The sequence below is a fragment of the Onychomys torridus genome, chromosome 8, assembly GCF_903995425.1.
Source record: "Onychomys torridus chromosome 8, mOncTor1.1, whole genome shotgun sequence".
Taxonomy (NCBI): Eukaryota; Metazoa; Chordata; class Mammalia; order Rodentia; family Cricetidae; genus Onychomys; species Onychomys torridus.
In genome coordinates, this window is record NC_050450.1 from 96306826 (window position 1) to 96326120 (window position 19295).

General features: G+C 43.4%; 1 protein-coding gene across 1 annotated transcript in view; it reads right to left on the reverse strand.

Annotated features, from left to right (window-relative positions):
• Window positions 1-19295, reverse strand: part of Prkca (protein kinase C alpha) — a 399183-nt gene that overhangs the window by 368040 nt on the left and 11848 nt on the right. The gene's annotated exons all lie outside the window — the stretch shown is intronic.

The following is a 19295-nucleotide window of genomic DNA, read 5'->3' on the forward strand; positions in this document are numbered from 1 at the left end:
CAGTGGGTAAAGGTTCTCACCATCAAGCCTGATGATCTGAGTTCAATCCCTAGAGCCACACAGTGCAAGGAGAGAACTAACTTTTTCTAGCTGTCCTCTGATCTCCACACATATGCCATTGTGCGTGCACACACACACACACACACACACACACACACACACACACACATGACCTGGAGGAAGTTAAAAAAGACGCTGTCATCCTGAAAGGCACAAAAGGATTAACTATCTAGGCTAACACGCTGTAGAATCAACCTCTTCTAACAAAATCAAAAGCCAGCACCAATTTCCCTGACACATACTGAAAAAAATAAACAATGCTGAGGTGCTGAGATGCACGAGGGAGACCGGATCAGCCTAACAGGCTCCAACAAGATCTCTGCCTTAGTGAGAGCTGGCAAGGTGGAGGAAGATCTTTACTGTTAAGGACAAAGAAGATGACAAGCTGTTTGGTCACAGGGGACAGCTGACAGTTTCTGTTCCTTTCTCTCAGACATCACTGGGTCCCCTTGTGGCCTCTGTGCTCGCTCGCGCGCTCTCTCTCTCTCTCTCTCAATACTTTCCACGAGTCTGAGTGTGCCTCTGTGCAGGAAAGAAAATGAGGAGCCTCTCTAACCAAACAGTTGAGGAGGAACAGCAGCAGCCAGTCTGAGGATGGAGGTCAATGTCGGCTCCCATCTGCTGTCCCACTCAGGAACCCAAAGGGCACCTGTTTCCTAGAACACGTAGCTGCTACACACAGACAGGAGTCTGACGCCCTTGGGAAGTGGAGGGAAACTACCTTTGCTGCTATGGGACTTCAGATCTTCAGCACACAGGCCCTGGCAGGAAGACAAGACGAAGAGGAGGGATGGCTGGTACAGGCATGGCCTGCCCTCAAGACCAGCTCTAGTCTACATGCTAAACTGCACTTGCAAGAGGCGAGAGAGCCAGTAGGCCACTTTCTTCTCTGCCGTCTTTCAGACAGAAGGCACTTCCTATCTACTACAATGCTAAAGTACACCCAGACATGAAAGTTGTTTGTGGGGTGCTGGGCTCTGGGAAAGCTCAGGGGATAAAGAGTAAATTAACCAGAAAAGGGTAAATACTTACAGCATACATTAATAATAAAAGTTATTAATGTACTGCATAAAAGGTACTTTAGAAGGAGTATTTATGATAGTTATGTGGTTAAGTTTGAAGAGTATTTGCCTAGTATGCATGAAGCCCTGGGTTCAATCCCCAGTACTCTATAAACTAGGTGTGGTGATATATATCTATAATCTTGGCACTCGGGAGATGGAAGCAGAAGGATTTGAAGTTCAAGTTCATCCTTTGGCTACATAGTGAGTTCAAAGCTAGCCAGGATAAAACCCCGTCTAAGAGACTACAGATGAATACACTAATAGGAAAGATAACAATAATGACAGAAGGGAAATAATTTTTAAAACGTGGTACTGGAGGGACGGCTCCATTGTTAAGAGCATGTGTTATTCTTGTCAAGGACCCGAAACAGTTCCCAGCACCGACATGATGGTTCACAGCCGTCTAGAATTCCAGCTCAGGGAATGCAATATGCACTTCTGGCCTCTGAGGACACTGCATACACATGGTGTGTATATATCCATGCAGAAAATACACTCATTTATGTAAAATAGATAAATCTAAAAAATTTTTAAGATTGTGGAATGTAATAGACAACCAAATTAAAAAGGAAGAAATACAGGTGGTCAACATCCAAGTCCCTTTAGTTCCCATGTACCCTGTGTGCATTTTTGCCACCCGGAAGATACCTGTAGGATGCTTCCTTACAGTAAGCCTTGGCTTACAGAGTATGTCCTTACAGAAACCTCTGTGTCCCACATGCTGGCTTAGGTTAGGTATCACCGTTTGTCTCCATGGCAGGCTCAATTCTCATCTGATATTTTTTATCTGTCCTTTAATTGACTTTTCCCCTAGACAATGAGTATAACAAGGAAGTATAATGTGCATCAATTTTGTTTAGTAATATGGTCTGTGTATCTAAAGTAAAATATAGTATCTAGTAGACTTTCAAACACCCTAGTTAATACAGAGAAAGCTCTTATTGTATTTCAGGTGTTATTAATGAAAATGAGGAAGCGTTTGCCATTACCAGTCGGTGTTAGCTCCTGGCTTAGAGCATGCTCAGAATGCTCAAAGCCCTGGGTTCCAACACAAATGTGTCCAATAATGATGATGGGAATGTTGATGATACAAATCAAAATGGTGACATACTAATGTTTGGCTTGATTTGGTCATTTTCCTATCATGATGGCACATGGATGTTAGAGTGAAGTGAACATTCCCATACACTGCTGCTGAGAAAGTGTTTGGTTGGGATGAAATTCAATAATCTGAAAGTATTGCAATGATAAAGATCACGAGACTTAAAACCACCCACGATGTGTAGCCGAGGAATCTCTCCTGAAGCACTACTCAATATAGAAATAAGTGCAACACAGCGTTTCTCCAAAGTGAAAAATTAAAGTCTGCCCATTTCCAATAGTGAATAGTAAAGGATTTCATATAACAGAATAGCACACCCATGTTTTTAAAGACTGGCTAGCAATGAGGAAGGTGGCCACAGCATATTCCTTATGAATCCACAGCAGCATGTTCAAGCATGCCCTTATATTGTTCAGCAAACACCAGCACCCATCCCCAGGACATTCATCATCTCCCTGAATTAAAACTACCCGTTAGAACACTCATTTCTTCCAGCGCCAGCATCACTATTCTATTTTGTGTCTACAAATCGGCAATCCCGGTACCTTGTATAAACAGAATCTCACTTACATGCTTTCATGATGCCTTAGTTCACGGAAGCCGTGCTTTTCAAGGCTCATTCAGGGTGTTGTGCATGTCAGAATGCCTTTCCTTTTCAACGCTGACTAGCACTCTACCACATGGTCCTATGGGTTACCTCTTCTCCCACCTGCTGTGGATACTTGAGATACTTAACCTTGTGGGTCCTGTGACTATCCCCATGGATGTGGTGATACAGGTATCCATGCTGGCCTCTGCTTTCAGTTCTTTTAGGTACAAACCCCAAAGTAGGACCACTGGACCACATAGTATGTCTCCACTTAAATCTTTGAGAATCCACACACTGTTTTACATGGCAGTCATGCCGTGTTTACACTCCTCCCCAACAAAGCCTGACAGCTCTTTCTTCTGCACAAGCTCTGCAACATTTGCTAATCTCAGGAGAGTAGGGTCTTAATTTCAGATTTTTCTGCTGCTGCTTCCTGATTTTGCTTTGCTCTGGTTTGGTTTCTTTCCAAATAGTCATCCTAGCGGGTGTGAAGTGCTTCGTCTGGAGGAGTCCATTTCCATCTCCCTCACTGGGAGTCATGTGGGCACTTTGTCACATGCTCACTGTCAGTTTGTACACCATCTTTGCAGCAATGACTATTCAAGTCTTTCACCCAGTTTTCAATCAAGTTGTATCACAATATATTCTTAATTTAAAACTGGATCTAAAAAACGATTTTCATCAAATGGCAAAAAATTAACACACACACACACACACACACACACACACACACACACGAAAGAAATGCAACAAATTATTAACAGAGCTTGCTTCTGGCTGGGCAGCTCGGGTGTGACTTCATTTGCAGCTTTTCTAAAAGGAGCACACATGACTGATATAAGAGGGATAGGGGACATAAACAAATTTTTAAAACCTCAGCCTGACCACAAAGTGAAGGTTCCAACAGACTGAAGCCTTTTTCAGTTAAGGGCACCACAGTGCAGAGTCTCTGTAGTTACCCCGCAGGAAGACAGACTCGATTGACTTCTGCTTGTCCTGTGCCAGGGCCCAGAACAGGTGCACTCCAGCTGCCAGATGACACTTCCTGGAGGATCTACAACAAGGAGCTTCACCCACTGTCCCTCTTCCCCACCATGTACATAAGCAGGCTCCTTTGTCTAAGCACAAACAAGAACAAGGCCCTGGGGAATAAGAGGTTTTCTCTCTCCTCACAGAACTTGAAGACTAGCCTTGGGCAGGGGGAGGGGGGAGTGGTTGTCAACCTGCCAAGTGACAAACATCTGAGCAGCCATCAAAGATGTGCCTCAGGGTGGGGATGGGACGACAAGGCCTAGCATGAGCACAGCCATTGGGTCCAATCCTGGTAAGGCAAACAAAAAATCTAATCACGTGTTTAAAAGATGCCTTAATAATAAGAGGGCTAGGGGTTGGGGATTTAGCTCAGTGGTAGAGCGCTTGCCTAGCAAGCGCAAGGCCCTGGGTTCGATCCTCAGCTCCAAAAAAAATGAAAAGAAAAAGAATAATAATAAGAGGGCCAGAGAGATGGTGGCTCAAGGGTTAAGAGCACTTAATGATCTTGCAGAGGACCCGGGTTCAATTCCCAGCACCCACATCAAGCTCCTTGCAGCTCCAGGGGGTCCAAAGCTCTCTCTGATCTGTCATAGACACCAGGCATACATGTGGTGCACATACATGCATGCAGGCAAAACACTCACACACATAAAATAAGAATAAATAAATAAATATCTTTAAAACCTAAGACAGTGGGAATCAGAAGAACCAGCGGTCTCTTCTGAGAGACACTCTGTTTATATGCCCTGTTACAGATGGAACAGAGGTTTCGTCTTTCTCCCTGATATGTTGTAAAGAAAAAATAATCGTTTTGCTACCATTGAATTCAAAAGGGAAACACTGATCAACCCTTCAAGAGGAAAAAATAAGAAATAAAAATAAGTGCTTTAACAATACAGATGATTATGTTTATACTGTGTTTGAGACAGTTTCCATTATGGAAAAGCAACAACCAGGCAGCTATGCTAAGAACACAGTTGTCAAAAATAACAGAAACAACTATGCAGAGGCAGCATGGAGGAGAGCAATCTCCTCCAACACTCATCCAACCCTTCCCTACTGGACCAGCCCTTACAAGGTCATGTGGCTTGCCCCTGCCAATGAGCAACACACTTTAGAACTAAAGAGCCAAAGTGTGACCCTCTTTCCAAGGGCTCCTGAAGGATCCTACCTCAAGCTCCAGCCATAAGACTCTTTACATCTGTGTAGAGAAGCTGCCACCATTGACTCACAATGCACGTGGACAGCAAGAGGGAAGCAGCCTGCTGCTGTGTTGAACCTCTGAAATCTGAGGGTGCATTTTATCATGGCATAGGACTTTGTCAGCCCCAAGAAATAGGACAGAAGCAAAAAGATGTTAGATTCATAAAGCAGCACCAGCCACATGGGAGAGCACAGCAAGAGTATATCAGAGTCCGGAGAGGACAGCTGCAAAGGGTCCTAGTTATGCCTGAACATGGAAGCCAGGCCAAGGGAGAAGCTGCAGGGACAGGAAGCCTTGGATGCACAGGCTTCCCATCCAAACCGTGGAGAGCAGGCTATCAGAAGACACGGCTAAGACAGTCACAAACCAAGTTCCCTTTCCTGGTAACTGGGTCTGAGAAGCAGGGAGTTAAGATTCCAGATTCTTGCTGAGTACAGTAGCCTACACCTGGAACTCCAGCCCTCGAGAGGCCAAAGTGGGAGGGAGGACCACACGTTTAAAGCCAGCCTGGGCTACATAGCAAAGCCCTATCTCACCTTGCTCCCACCATGCATACACACACACACACACACACACACACACACACACACACACACACACACACACACATGTTCCAAATTATCCCTGACACCCACATCTACACATCACCCCAAAGCACTAAATAAAGCTCATATTCAGGGCCATCTTTGTAGACACAGCCACTCGTTAATTTATGGTACCTCTCCAGGGATATGAAATATGGAGCAATTACTAATGCAGACAAAATTATTGCTGAACAAAACCAAAAATCAATGTTCTCATAGCAGAAAGAGTGGAGGTAACTCTACTCTGTTCCTCCGCTGACACCAGAGTGGAAACCCTAGTCACATTCCTACCACCTATAGACAGGTGAACCCCAAACTGCTTGTCCTGTTACTATTTGGCATCCATCTTAATTTATAAAATTCTGTAATCTAGTTAATATCCAAGGACATAACCCCTCCAAATACCCTTTCCTAAAATCACCCAGAGGCCTTCTCAACAAAAATACTTGAAAATGGAGCTGAGTCTCTAATGCAGTATTCCAGCTTAACAAAATCTCTCAAATGCTGGCAAATGCTTATATGCCTCGAGTTTTATCCAGCTGATCTCTCCTGATGGGATGAATAGATATTACAAGCACATAACTGAAAAAAAGAAAAAATAATAATAATTAAAAAATCCTTTTACAGAAAGAAACAAATGTCATAGCTGAGCAAATAAAGGAAGAAGGCAATAGCTGGGTGGGTCACTTCTTCAGTTACATACAAGGGGCTTGTCCCTGAGAAAATGGCCTGGCTTGCTGGCTCCTTCCTTCTGTGTTGATAGCTAAAGACACACGGAGAGAAAGGGTCCAGTGAAACCAGCTCAGGGAGGCCTGGGTGCTGAATGCATGGGAAGACACAAGCTCAACTTGATCTCTTTCTAAAGAGTGAGGGCCAGGATTCCACCTTTTTCAGTGGACGTTCTTGGGAGTCAATGCATGGGAAGACAGAATTCTAGTGAACACTATGCCTGTTTAACTGAGCTGTCCTCCATAACAGACAAAAGAACTGTCACTCAGATAGTTCCCATCTCCACTGACTTTACTGTGTCTGACCACAGTAAAGCTCCACCCCGCACAGGCCATGGGAACAGCTCCTATTGCCCAAGCCCATGCTACTACAGCCCCTCCTCCCTGCCGTCCTAATACCACAGCCCTGAGTTTTAATCCTGCTTCAATAGTCACCCCATCTTCTCTTTTGCAGAATCATTTTCATGCCCATCTCTGACAAAGACTGGACACTGGTCTTCTCTCTCTTTCTCCAGGTCTCTGCCCAGGCACTCCAGCCTCTAAGTAGGTGACTCACCTTGGAATAAGCATGAGTGCCCTCCTCAGCTCCAACACCTGAATCCAGCAGCTGCCCTGGAATCCCAAATCCCTTTTGGAGACTTCTGAAGTTCCTGTCCTTCCACAGGATCTTGGCCACTTCTTCTAATGTACCACCACAATCCTGACCTTGAGCTCTGACCTCTCTTTCCCATAGCTAATTCAGCTCACATCCCACTGATTCTACCTCTGAATAGAGACTGGGTTTGTTTCTCCACCATTACATTTTTGGCTTCAGGAATTAAACGCCTCAAAAGAGCAAAGACTGACCTCCCAGTAGGTCTCAGCACCCACTCTTGCCCACTGAAACTCCAATCTCCATACAAAAATAATGTGTATAGTCCTTCCTTTCCAAGGCAATTCTGATCATGCCATCTCATTGCTGAAAGTCCTTTGGAGATTCCCACAGTTCATGAGCCAAGGGACAAGGAGCTCCCATGTGTAAGCTCTTCCACCTGCAAGAGGGATGCTGCTGAATCTGGAGCCTTCCCTTACTCGGAACACCCCTGTGACAGACCGCTGCTTCCCACCTCTCACAGTACCTGCTGCTTTTCCCAGAAGGTCCTTACTTTCTTCTTCAATGGTCACACCTTGTCAATTTTTAAAGTTTACTCAAGGGTTGTTTTCTTGAGTAAGGTTTTCCTGACCTCAGATCCAGCCTACTTCCTTTGTTATACACCACCGAAAAGCCCTTTTTTAGTAACTCCATACATAGCTTTTAGCTATTTGTGCATTTAGTTATTAAATTTATGGTTAGGGACATCCCCTAAAGGATGACAGCAGAGTCTCAGCTTTGTTGATTCCATGTCCAGCATCAGACCCAATGCCTTACTAATATGTCAAGTTTTAAAACAGTCTTCTGGGATTCTAGATGTCACTCTGTGAAACAAGGTCCCCTCCAAACATGTCATGTTAAACCTAAACTATAAGCTCACTCTGATAATTTCAAATTTTAAAAAGAGGTGGTAGTAGAGACAAAGACAGAACAGAAAGAATCGATTCAAAGAAGGGATATTAAACAGTATGGATGGAAGACCCACAGAGGTTTGCAGATGTTAGCTATCTGGAGGTTACAGAAGTAGAAGACAGAAACATCCAGAATATTTAAAAAAGAACTGATTAGCAGAAGCAAAACAAAAGCACTATTTGATATCACTTTAAATAAATGTCCCTGGTATCTAACCATAGAATATCAAGAATTTACAAATACTGATAAATACAAGGACCTTCCTAAGTAACATCAGAGTGTAACTCTTGTGGACACTGAGATAAGAGTGCACCATGTCCAGTCTAAGACGCGCTAAGCCTGTGGTGGCCACTCAGAAAGGACACACAAGAGAGCATGGCATGTGTGCAGAGGGGAGCTACCTCAAGAAGCACAGAGAAGCCTCCTAACTCAAGCAGGAACAAATAAAGACCCTCCTGGAAAGGAAAGTGTTGGGACTAAATAAGCTTTGATCAACTGCAAACTCTCCCGGTGTGTCACTGAAGCCAACTGGGTCTGACGTCTGCCAGGCGTGACTACACTTGCTTCCCACTACCATCCTATACGCCAGGATTCAAGACAGGAAATTAAAAAGCACATTCCTACAGAAGATCTCACTCGTTTTTATTATGTGTGTTGGGTAAGGAAAGATAACATCCAGACTCAAGCTGTTAAGATGAAGAATTTGCTTTTAAAAAATACACAGTTCCTTGAGGAATTTATTTTCAAGATTTTTTTTTAAAGAATTGCAGCAAAATCCTTATGATGAGAAGAACAAAATAAAACTCATGATCAAGATCTATTTCCGATCAGCTGGGTATGATGGCACGTGCCTTTAATTCCTAGTATTTGGGAAGCAGAGGCCAGACGATCTTTGTAAGTTCAAAGCCAGCCTAGTCTACAGAGCCAGAACAGTCAGGGCTGTTATGCAGAGAAACCCTGTCTCCACTGGGGGTAGGGGGAGGTGGTGGTGCAGGGCTGCAGCGGGAGGGATCTACTTCAGAAGTGTGTGGTAGACCCTAGCTATGTGCAGGGCTGAGGCTCAAGCTAGGTAGCAAGGAAAGACGCCCAAAACAAAACAAAACACCACCTACAAACTCTAACTCAGGCATTTAGTTGTGTGTACTTCAGGCAAGTGTGTGTGTGTGTGTGTGTGTGTGTGTGTGTGTGTGTGTGTGTGTGTGCGTGCACGCGGAGGTCAGAGGGTAACTTCCTAGAACCAGTCCTCTCCTCCCACAGTGAGTGCTGGCGATTGAGCTCAGGTCACCAGGCTTACACAACAAGACCCTCTGCTCACTTAACCATCTCAACAGCCAAACTCGGGCACATTTCATTTCTCTGAAGCATGTCAGTGAAATAGTCCACCCTCATCTGGTTGTAAAATTAAATTAGAAAAAAAAAATGTGTAAGTACTTAACACTGAGCCATACACAAAGGGGGTTCTTAATAAATGGTAGGTACTCTGTGTGATTATTCGCCATAGCAAGCATGATCCCTGGTGAAGAATATGTGCTAAATAATTGGTAAATATACGCATGGCTGTTGGATGGTAGCCAGCCCCAGATGAAGGTCTTGGGGCCTTAACATCAACCATAAGACCAAAAACATCACACAAAGGATCAGCTTTAGGAGAGGAGAAAGGAGATGGATGGGAGAAGCGAATGGAAATCATTTTAAAGGTCAAATTTGCACAAATAGGATTTGTGCATGCAAAAGCATGCTATCCTATAAACACAAAGTAATCCCCGGGCTCTCATAGCTAGCTCAAAGGATTGTAACTGGGCTTTCAATAAATCACAACCACCCACCCCTTAGGCATTTCTCCCCCTCACTGAACTCAGTCTAGGAACTAGGAACATTAGGCATCCTGACTTGCTATTTCCAATCACACACACACACACACACACACACACACACACACACACACACACCCCAAGTGGGATGGATCCTAGAGCCTCAAACATGCTGAACAAACATCTACTGTGAGCTATACCCCAGCCCTTTCATGTATTTGTGAAAACAGCAATCTACACTCCCACCATCCACCATCACCATGAGGATGCTTCCATGTGCCCCTTAAAACCAAGCAGAAAAGTCTAGGACTGGTACTATCATTTTGCCCAGATATTTTAAGCAGAGTCCAGGCTGACATAAGTGACAGAATTCTGTAAAAGACCACAAAACTAAGACCCAGCTCAAGTGCCACATTTCAGCTGCAAGGGAGTCACACAAACCTGAGAAATAAACATTGGCTGGAGCCAAAATGAGTTAGAAAAATCTAATGTTTGACACGGTGCTTACAAACAAAAATAACACGGAGAAATGATCGAGTGCTGTGTTTGACTTTGTTGGTGGTGGTTGACTGGTTAGTTCTTCTGTTTTAATTTTCATCTAAAACCAATTCACTTCTGGCTGAAGGCCACTACACAACAGCAACAAACTCAGAATAGTATCCTCACATTTGCAAGGCGAGCACTCTCAGGATGACAGTTCGTGTGTGTGTGTGTGTGTGTGTGTGTGGTCTGTATATGTGTCTGTGTGTGTGTTTGTGTGTGTATATGTATATATGTGTAAGTATGTATACATGTGTAAGTATGTATATATGTGTGCGTGTGTGCATGCATGTGTGTGTGTGTGTGTGTGTGTGTGTGTGTGTGTGTGTGTTCAGTAGGGGTGTACATGTACTAGTGTACATGAGGTGGCCAAAGGACAACCTCAAGTGTCATTTCTCAGAATCCATGCACTCCATTTTTGAGACAGTTTCTCACTAGCCTGTAACTCAGTAGCATAGGCTAGACAGGCTGGCCTGGAGTCCTGTGCATCTACTTCGCTGGTGCTGAGATGATAAGGATGCACCAATAACACTGGGCTTCTCAAACTCAAAACAGTGTCCTCGTGCTTGCAAAGTGAGCACATTCCAACTGCGCCTTTGCCCTTGCCTGAGTGATAATATTTTTAGGAAATGTTTTCAATACCATAGATTTGTGGGAGAGAAAGATTCTGCATTTCTATGAAGAATTGAGAAAAATGGAAGAGAAGCAGGTAAGCTAGAGCACCTGAGGGTCTTTCCTGCCTTCAGAAAAGATCCCAGCGGGGGTGGGGGGAGAGTGGGGGGGGGGGGAGAACGACAGAGAGCTTCCACTGTCATGCCAGGTCCTGGAACACAGAGTTGAGAATAACCTGGAGTTGGTCAAGGAATAGGAAGGATGACGAGCATGATCTGCCACAGGCGCAGGCAAGAGCATCACATATTTGCACCCCTAGTTAAGACCAAATTCCTCATTATGAATGTGAGGCTAGAGTCCTGACCTGAAGCTGGGAAGGCCTTATTCCCAGTGTAGGCTCCTGGCCTCACATTAGAGAAATGCCCATTGTTCAGTAGGTTAACACATTGGCTTTATTTAAAAAAAAAAAAAAACAACCTCTAAGTCACACTTATCCGGCCACACGTTAAACTCCCAACAGGGGTCTCAGGCTTCGGCATCTTAGGAAAGCCATCCAACAGCTAACACAGGGTCTGTACACAGCAGGTCCAAGAGCTGTTGACCCTCCAATCCTTCTCAAAAGACAACCCCCAGTTTGCCTCCCTATGTTCATTCCCTTTGCCTCCAGATGTTTCCACACACAAAATAACTCTAAAGCCCAATTTTGATCTTGTGTTGGAGATGAGAAACAAACAAACAAACCAGAACATTAAAAAAGATAGTGCATCAGTCATGTGGGTGAGATTTAGACAAATAAATAGCTATATAACAATTTGATTTGAGTTTTTCTACCACTCCCAACAGACAGACACACACCCCCACACAGACACACCTCTTACCCACAGACACACTAAATTTTGCAGAGAAGGCAGATGAATATATGAAAGTATTTAGAAGGAACTCTGAAAATTTGCTTTTCCACAGGCAGCACGGGGCAGGCATCTCCACGTGTCAGGATGCATCCTGGAAGGCTTAATGTAAACTACTTTAATTTTATGAACTGCCCTCAATTGGGTATGCCTCATGTGATGGAAAATATCCTATTGATGCTCTTTCCACATTAATAATACACATATAACTAACAGACAGGGGCGTTATAAAGGCATCTTTAAAGCTGTATGACCCAGCTTGACCCGGGTCTGATCAATGGAACGTGTGGATCAAGTTGCAACTTGCAGAAAACACAGAGGAGCCTCACAAACCCGGAGGCAGAGGAGCATTGCCTGGGGTATGCACATGGTAACATTTTGGCTGTGGGAAACTCTACAGGTCCCAACACCTAGGGACTTGCCAAATGGTTACAAGAGAAAGGAGGATATGATGGATTAGAAGAGCTATGGGAACATTTCCAGTTATTTTTAAATGTGCAAGATTAAAATTGCAGTACAGGGGTACTCAGGCGATCAAAGAAAACACAAGAGGGCAATGACTCCCCAAATCCTAAGAGCAGGGACTCGAGCAGGAGGGGTCAGGGGTGAGTTCGTTATTTGACCTAGGCAGGGTTACCAGAATGTCGACCTTATGATCCTTCTTTAAACCCTGCATTTGTTTTGTATGGCTTTCTCCATCTGTGTTTTATTGTACCGTGAAAGGTTTCAAACTGTGATCCAACTTTGCTCCCTAAGGAAACACTAAGCTGAAAACTCCAAAGCACATGTAGCCATTTAACTTTAAATTTTAAAGGCTTAAAATTAAATAATAAAAAATTTAGTTCCTCATTTCAAGGTTTTACTAGCCAGATGGTGTCTGTGGCTACTACATCGAAATAATACAGAATAAAGGTTTCCTGGTGGCACAAGATCCTATGGGATAGAGCTCGTCCAGGCAAAGGGGGCCTTCCAGACTGCCAAAGCTCCTGGGATTCCCAGGTTGTTTCTCCCGTAAGACCAGCAGATACAGGCCATCCCTGGCCACAGGAGGCTTGCATTCCTATTAATCCTTGCTTATGAAAAGGATTCCTGCCAATGACAAGAAGTATAAACTCACGGTGACATCCGCCCAGCAACCACATGGACAACAAGCTGACCTCACCCAGAGCAACATCACCCCAGTGCAACTAACAGTGGGGTGGGGGCAAAGGACAAGTCTGAGTCACCAGCCAGGAAAACATCTGGCTTGTGCCCAGGCACACCACACTCATACAACACCCACGGAAAACTGTGGCCTCCAAGACGAAGAGAAAATTGACAATAGGCAATGTGGGGTTCTGAATGGGGTCCTAGAACAGATATCTGAGAAAAGTTCCAGGAAGGGTTGTAGTTAGTGACGGTGCTGTGCTGCTGTTAATTTCCTGATCATACGGTGGCTATGTCAATGTTGACACTAGGAGAAGTACCAGGAGAGGTGCAGAAACTTGCCACCTTCTTTTTAAAGAGAGAGTGTGTGTGTGTGTGTGTGTGTGTGTGTGTGTGTGTGTGTGTGTGTGTATAAATATTTAAATTAGTTCAACATAGACAGTTTTGGGAAAAGAACCCTATTTCTTCCAAAGTAAACAAAGAATTGGGAATGGTGTCACACACCTGTAATTACAGAACTTCCAAGTTCAGAGGCAGGAGAATCACATGGTTGAGGCCAGCCTACACTACATTGTGAGACCCAGTTTCCAAAAATTAATTAATAAACAATTCAGTTAATTAAAACAGAGGCTGACAGAAAAGAACTCCAGCTAGAGCTAGACGCAGCTGGACCACTTTGGGATGAGATGTGCTTGGCATAACCAGGGCCGGCAGAATAAATAATGGTATGCCCCCTCTCACCAAGAAACTCCCCAGGATTTTCCTCCAGAAAGGTGAGCTGGATTACTGGAAAAAGGAGCATGCTGTTGAAGGAGGCAGTGGTGATTACCCCAGGGAGACAAAGGAGAAACCACGAAAGTGAGATGACACCGGTCCGCCGCCCTTGGCATTTAGGTACAATCCAACTTTTTCATAATTATTCATACATACCTGACCCACGGTGATGATTTCAAGCTGTCTTTAGAATATCCACAGGACAACCTTCCTCAGTTTCTGATTTTTGAACTTGTTTCAAAGACTGTTGGAGTGATTGATACAGGATGCCCAAGAGAATGTCCAGAGAATTCACCAATGAAAAAGAAATACCATTTGGGGCTACTTTTTAAATTATTTCATTTTACCTAATTTACTGTGTATGTATTTGTATGCCACACATGTGAAGGTCAGAGGACAATTAGTTGAAGTCAGTTATTTCCTTATACCATGTAGATAGTGGGGATTGAACTCAGATCCCCAGACTTCATAGCAAGCTCCTTTATATACACCGGCCTTCTTGCCAACCGTAGGGCTAATTTTTAAAGTAACTTAGAAATCTAGCACATGGGAAACTATTTTTCCTGAGGAATATTTACAAGACATTAGTGTTGTTCCCAGCTTAGGCTAGAAAATAAATATTGGGAAATGGAGTGTGTAAACATCCATGGTTCATTTATCATCGGATCTGCCACTTGGTTTATTTTGTGTGGTTATTAGCTACGTCCACAGTTCTGAGATCAGAACCTCAAATCTACAACACAGAAACTCTAGGAAACAAAGGCTTAACTTCTTCATCTATCTCAGACTATTGTCTAGAAATAACTTCCATTCTAAGAGTGGAGCAACTTGGAATACCACAAGCAAAACAACCAAATATAAATGCCGCGGTTTCTATCAGCCTTTGAGTCATGTTCAGGGGATAACTAAAAATATATGCATTCAAAGATTAAGAGAACAAGAACAATAAATTAATTAAATAAAATGCAAAATCTGTTCTGGTTGCAGATCAAGGCAAGGTCAACGGCATACTAAGAGAAAGAGGTATAACTCCAAGGGGAGTCTTTTCCTTGCTCACGGAATCTCATGTAATAGCAATTCTAAAGTCTCTGTTTTTAATGAGTTATTTTAAGTAAGTCTTAATATATAATTGCCAGACTGTTTACCTATAAACTATCAAAGTTAAACATATAATCCTACTTTACTCAGAACTCCTAGATTTAAATGAAAGCTGTGTTTCTGCTCCTAGAAGGAACTGTTCTTTTCCAAAGAAAGCCAGAGGGGCCTGGGTCCTGCTTGGGGTAGCCATAGTCCTGGGGCTGCTGGTTATTGTACAGATGATGCAGAATGGGCGCCCACACTCACAGGCAGCAGCACTCTTGCCTCAAGTCCACAGCACAGAATACAAAGGTCCATGAGCTGCCGGGAGGTGGGAAAATGGCACAGAAGCTCTAATGAAAGGGATGAAGCAGAGGCTGGAGACTCAAGTGGCCACTCTGTGCTTGGGCTTACACCAAGCCATCTCTCTCTCACAGTCCACATCACAGCTGCAAGCTTGAAGATCTGAGCTAAAGTCCATGGACCTTGTTTTGTTGTTTTGTTTTGAGACAGGATCTCATGGACTCACATAGTCCAGGTTGGCCTCGAACTCACTATGTAGCCAAAGATGGCCTTGGGCTTCCTATCCTACTTTCATGCCCTGGGTGCTGGGATTACAGGAGCGCACCCCACAGCTGGTTTATGGAGTACGGAAGACCAAAGGTGGTGCATGTTCTGTGACACTCGGGCAATAGAACCGCATCTCTAGCCCCACAGTCCTTTCCTGATCTAAGATTCTGTGAACATGGTCCTTCCTGACCCAGTGACAACCAGAATGGCCAAGGAGGTCAAGAGTCATCTTAGATGTATATGAATTCAGATGGATACCACACAAGCCCCATTTCATTGGCTTTGACTCTATCATAATTTAAGCAATATGAAAAATCCAGTGGTTCATAAAACAACTACCCAATTATTTCATAGTGAACAAAAGTTTTATCCATCTAACATGAATATATTTAGAAAAAAAAATTTTTAAGCCAGGCATAATAGTACATGCTTTTAACCCTAGCACTCAGGAGGCAGAGGCAAGTGGATTTGTATGAGATCAAGACCAGCCTGGTCTACACATCAAGTACCAGGGCAGCCAGGGCTACATGGTGATATCCTGTTGAGTGGAGAAGGGGGCACTGAAAGTCTCAGATAATGTCTCCACATGGCTTCAGGACAGTACAACAAAATGTAATATAACTTGGTAAAAATGAAACAGTTGGGCAAATGCATAAAAAGCCAAAATCAATGATGTATTTTCTGATGCTGTGATAAAACTGAGGCCGTCAATCAACTCCCACCAATGGTCAAGTCTGCCAAAAGCATCTTACGCACAAGTGAAGCTATCAAAATTAGTATCATGAATGTTATTCTTCCCGAGCATACTTAGATGTATGTGTTTGTATGTGGTACATGCATACCCACTCATGCATGTGGAGCCATCACACAGAGGTGGCCATCATGTGTCTTCCATCATCTTCCTTTATCTTTTTTATTTTTTGTTTGTTTGAAACAAAGTCTCTCCCCAAACCCAGAGCTTGCCGCTTCAGCTAGATTGGCTGGCGGGCCACAGAGCCCCTGAGATCTGCCCATCTTTACCACCCAGCACCAAGGTTACAGGCATGCCCCACCACACGGCTTTTACATGAGTACTGAACAGCCAAACTCAGGTCCTGACACTTGCGCAGCAAGCACTTTACCTGCAAAGCAATCTCCTCAGCCCCAGAGTTTACTTTAAATGAAAGAAAGAGAAAAGCATTACTAATAGAAAAACTCAAGAGAAAGGCTCAGAGCTTCTATACACGGCTATACAGTATTTCACTAGATTCATTTAGCTCACCAAGGCAAGTCCTCACATACCAATGACCCCTGTCCTGGTCTGAAAATTAATCTTCATAGACTATGATTCTGCAAGTTAATCTACATCACTTGGATATTAGATAGCTATGTATCCAATTCTATATTAACAGGTACTGGGTCACCTGCTACACAATTAAGCAAACTATGAGTGAGACACGTGTCAGCTTTTAGCACTAAACTTTAATTTGGTTCTAAAAAGTACATAAGTAAAAATAAATAAGTTAGGCATGCTTATACTAACCATTTGATTTTTTTAAACAATCACACATATATAGTATATGGAAATAAAATAATATTAAAGTCACACATTAAAATTAAAACCAACTGTCTATCAACTGAGTGCTCAAATGGAAGCCACCAGGGTGAAATTGGAGAGACAGAGCTCACTTGAGTGACCAAACCCAGCACATGGAAAACTAGATTCATTCCAAAGACAAGTTTAGAATTATTACTGGACAGTGACTCCCAAATATGATAGCTCTACATGTGGAATATAAATATTCTTTGTGAAATGTTTATGGCTAGAACAACTGATTAGTAAGGTGCTTGAGTTTACAGGACAGGACAGGAAGCACTTTTTAAACTCTTCTATATATTTTGGTTAGTAATCAATATTTAAATTGGTTTCAATAGTAAAATCCCTGTCTCCTATTTTGAGGCAGTCTGTTTATGGGCCATGTTAACTGAGACAGTTATATAGTTATGTGAATCTACCCATCAGAGGATCAAGTATTAACATAAAATTCAGAAAAGAATTTTAAGGTGATTTATAGTTATTTAACTTCATGGTAAATGTTTTGGTTTGGTTCTGTTCTGTGCCAGGGATCAAGTGTTCCACCTCTAAGCCAGGTCCCTGGCTGCAAAGGTAAATTTGAATGTCAACAAAGCAAAGCCTTCACAAGTGTGAACCACATTTTCTCCAAGCCCTGAGACTTTCGTGTCAATTGCCATAAACAGCACCACAAATCATACTTCATTTAAAAACTTGAAGGAAAAACAAATGAAAAGATGAGCAAAAGGGATTGCCTTTTATTTTTACGGCTTCAGATGTGAAGAAAACACTACCGGGAAAACCCACACCGTCACTGAATCTGCCTGGTTTCAGGTCCCAGCTCCACCATTACCTGCTGGTGGGTAAGCTGTTTAACTTCTGTCTGCTCCTGTACCCATGCTCCTGGCAAGGGTGGCACTGCCAGCTCTCCACAGGGCGAGCACAATGGACACACACTGTAAGCACACATCAGCTCAGGAGTAGTGTCGTGTGAACTGCCATTTCTCCCTTGGGAGCTCGGATAAAAGTCCAGGTGAAAACCCATCTTACATTTCAACCTAGAGCCCCAGGGCTCAGTGGTATCGCTTGCAAAGTTCTCTGGTACGCTGAAAACACATCAGGCTGAGTTCAGCCTAAAAGTAAAAAAGGAATGGGCAATGATAACAGAAAAATCTAACTAAACGAACAGGCAGTTTCTAAATACATAAATGTTTTAACCATATTTCCTTTGTTAGTCTGTAGAGCATATCTAGTATAACTGAGTGTCTCATATATAGACCTAATTTCCATGGACCAAGAGCCCTGGAGTTATAAAGGGACTCAGTAATCAGTTCCTAGGCTTCCTTTGAGAGAGCCAGCAACAGTGTGGCGGCCTCATTTTTATAAAAGCAAAGGCCCGTCCAACTTCAATACAATGTATCTTTCACAAGAAGCTACAATCTTCCCCTTTCCCTTCCCCACCCCCCACTGTAACATTTTCCTGAAACGTGTACAAGACACAATGAGAACACAAAGACACACAAGGAAACGATGTATCCTATCCTTGAAAAAAATAAAGCCACTGTGTGCAGACTCAGCAGGTACCAACAGCCCCCAAAACAGTTCTCCTATCTTCTTTAGGACTTGGTTGGGACTGGTAACATCTTACATAAAGCCTCCCATTCTGGTCGGTCTGTTTTACTTTTAGAACATACAAGTTACAGTCACCTACCATGCTTCCTGCTACTATTTCCTCACCTTAGAATATCTGCCTCCTCATCCCAAAGCAAGGAAATTCCATGCACCCTCAAAGCCCTAATCTAAAGCCATCATCTAGTATGTTCAGTGTGTGCAGCCTTCCCACAAGCTTCCACAGTTCTTACTTCATTCAGACTAGAATATCAGATGTGCACGCTAGATGCAAAGCCATGATTTGATGCTCTCATGGAGTGCTTCTTGGGCTCCACTCTAAGTTCCTGATGCCAAGCTTATTGTCCTGTGCGCTGAATTACTGGAATGGTACAGATGCAATGGTGGGCCACACATCCAAAGTATACTCCTGCTACAGTGGCTCTTGACCCTTCAACACCTCCACAATCCAGTGTGGTCAATGAGTGGCAAAACTTCAAGAAACGGGGACTTCGGAGGGGCGGCACAATCCATAGCTCAATAATACAGTACGTGGACCCGGGTTTGAGTCTGAGCTCTAACACATTCAAACTGTGAACATGAACCAGTGTCTAGCCTTCCCTCTTCTCTGGAATATCTGTAAAATGGAGGCAACCCAGCTTACCTCCTCAGAATTACTGAGGCCAACTAATGATCAAATTAAGTCAAGAACTGTACCTAACAGGGAATACTACATGAGGAGAGAGGGGAGGCAGTGGTTGTCAGTGTGCTTACAAGAAAATGCCCACTCT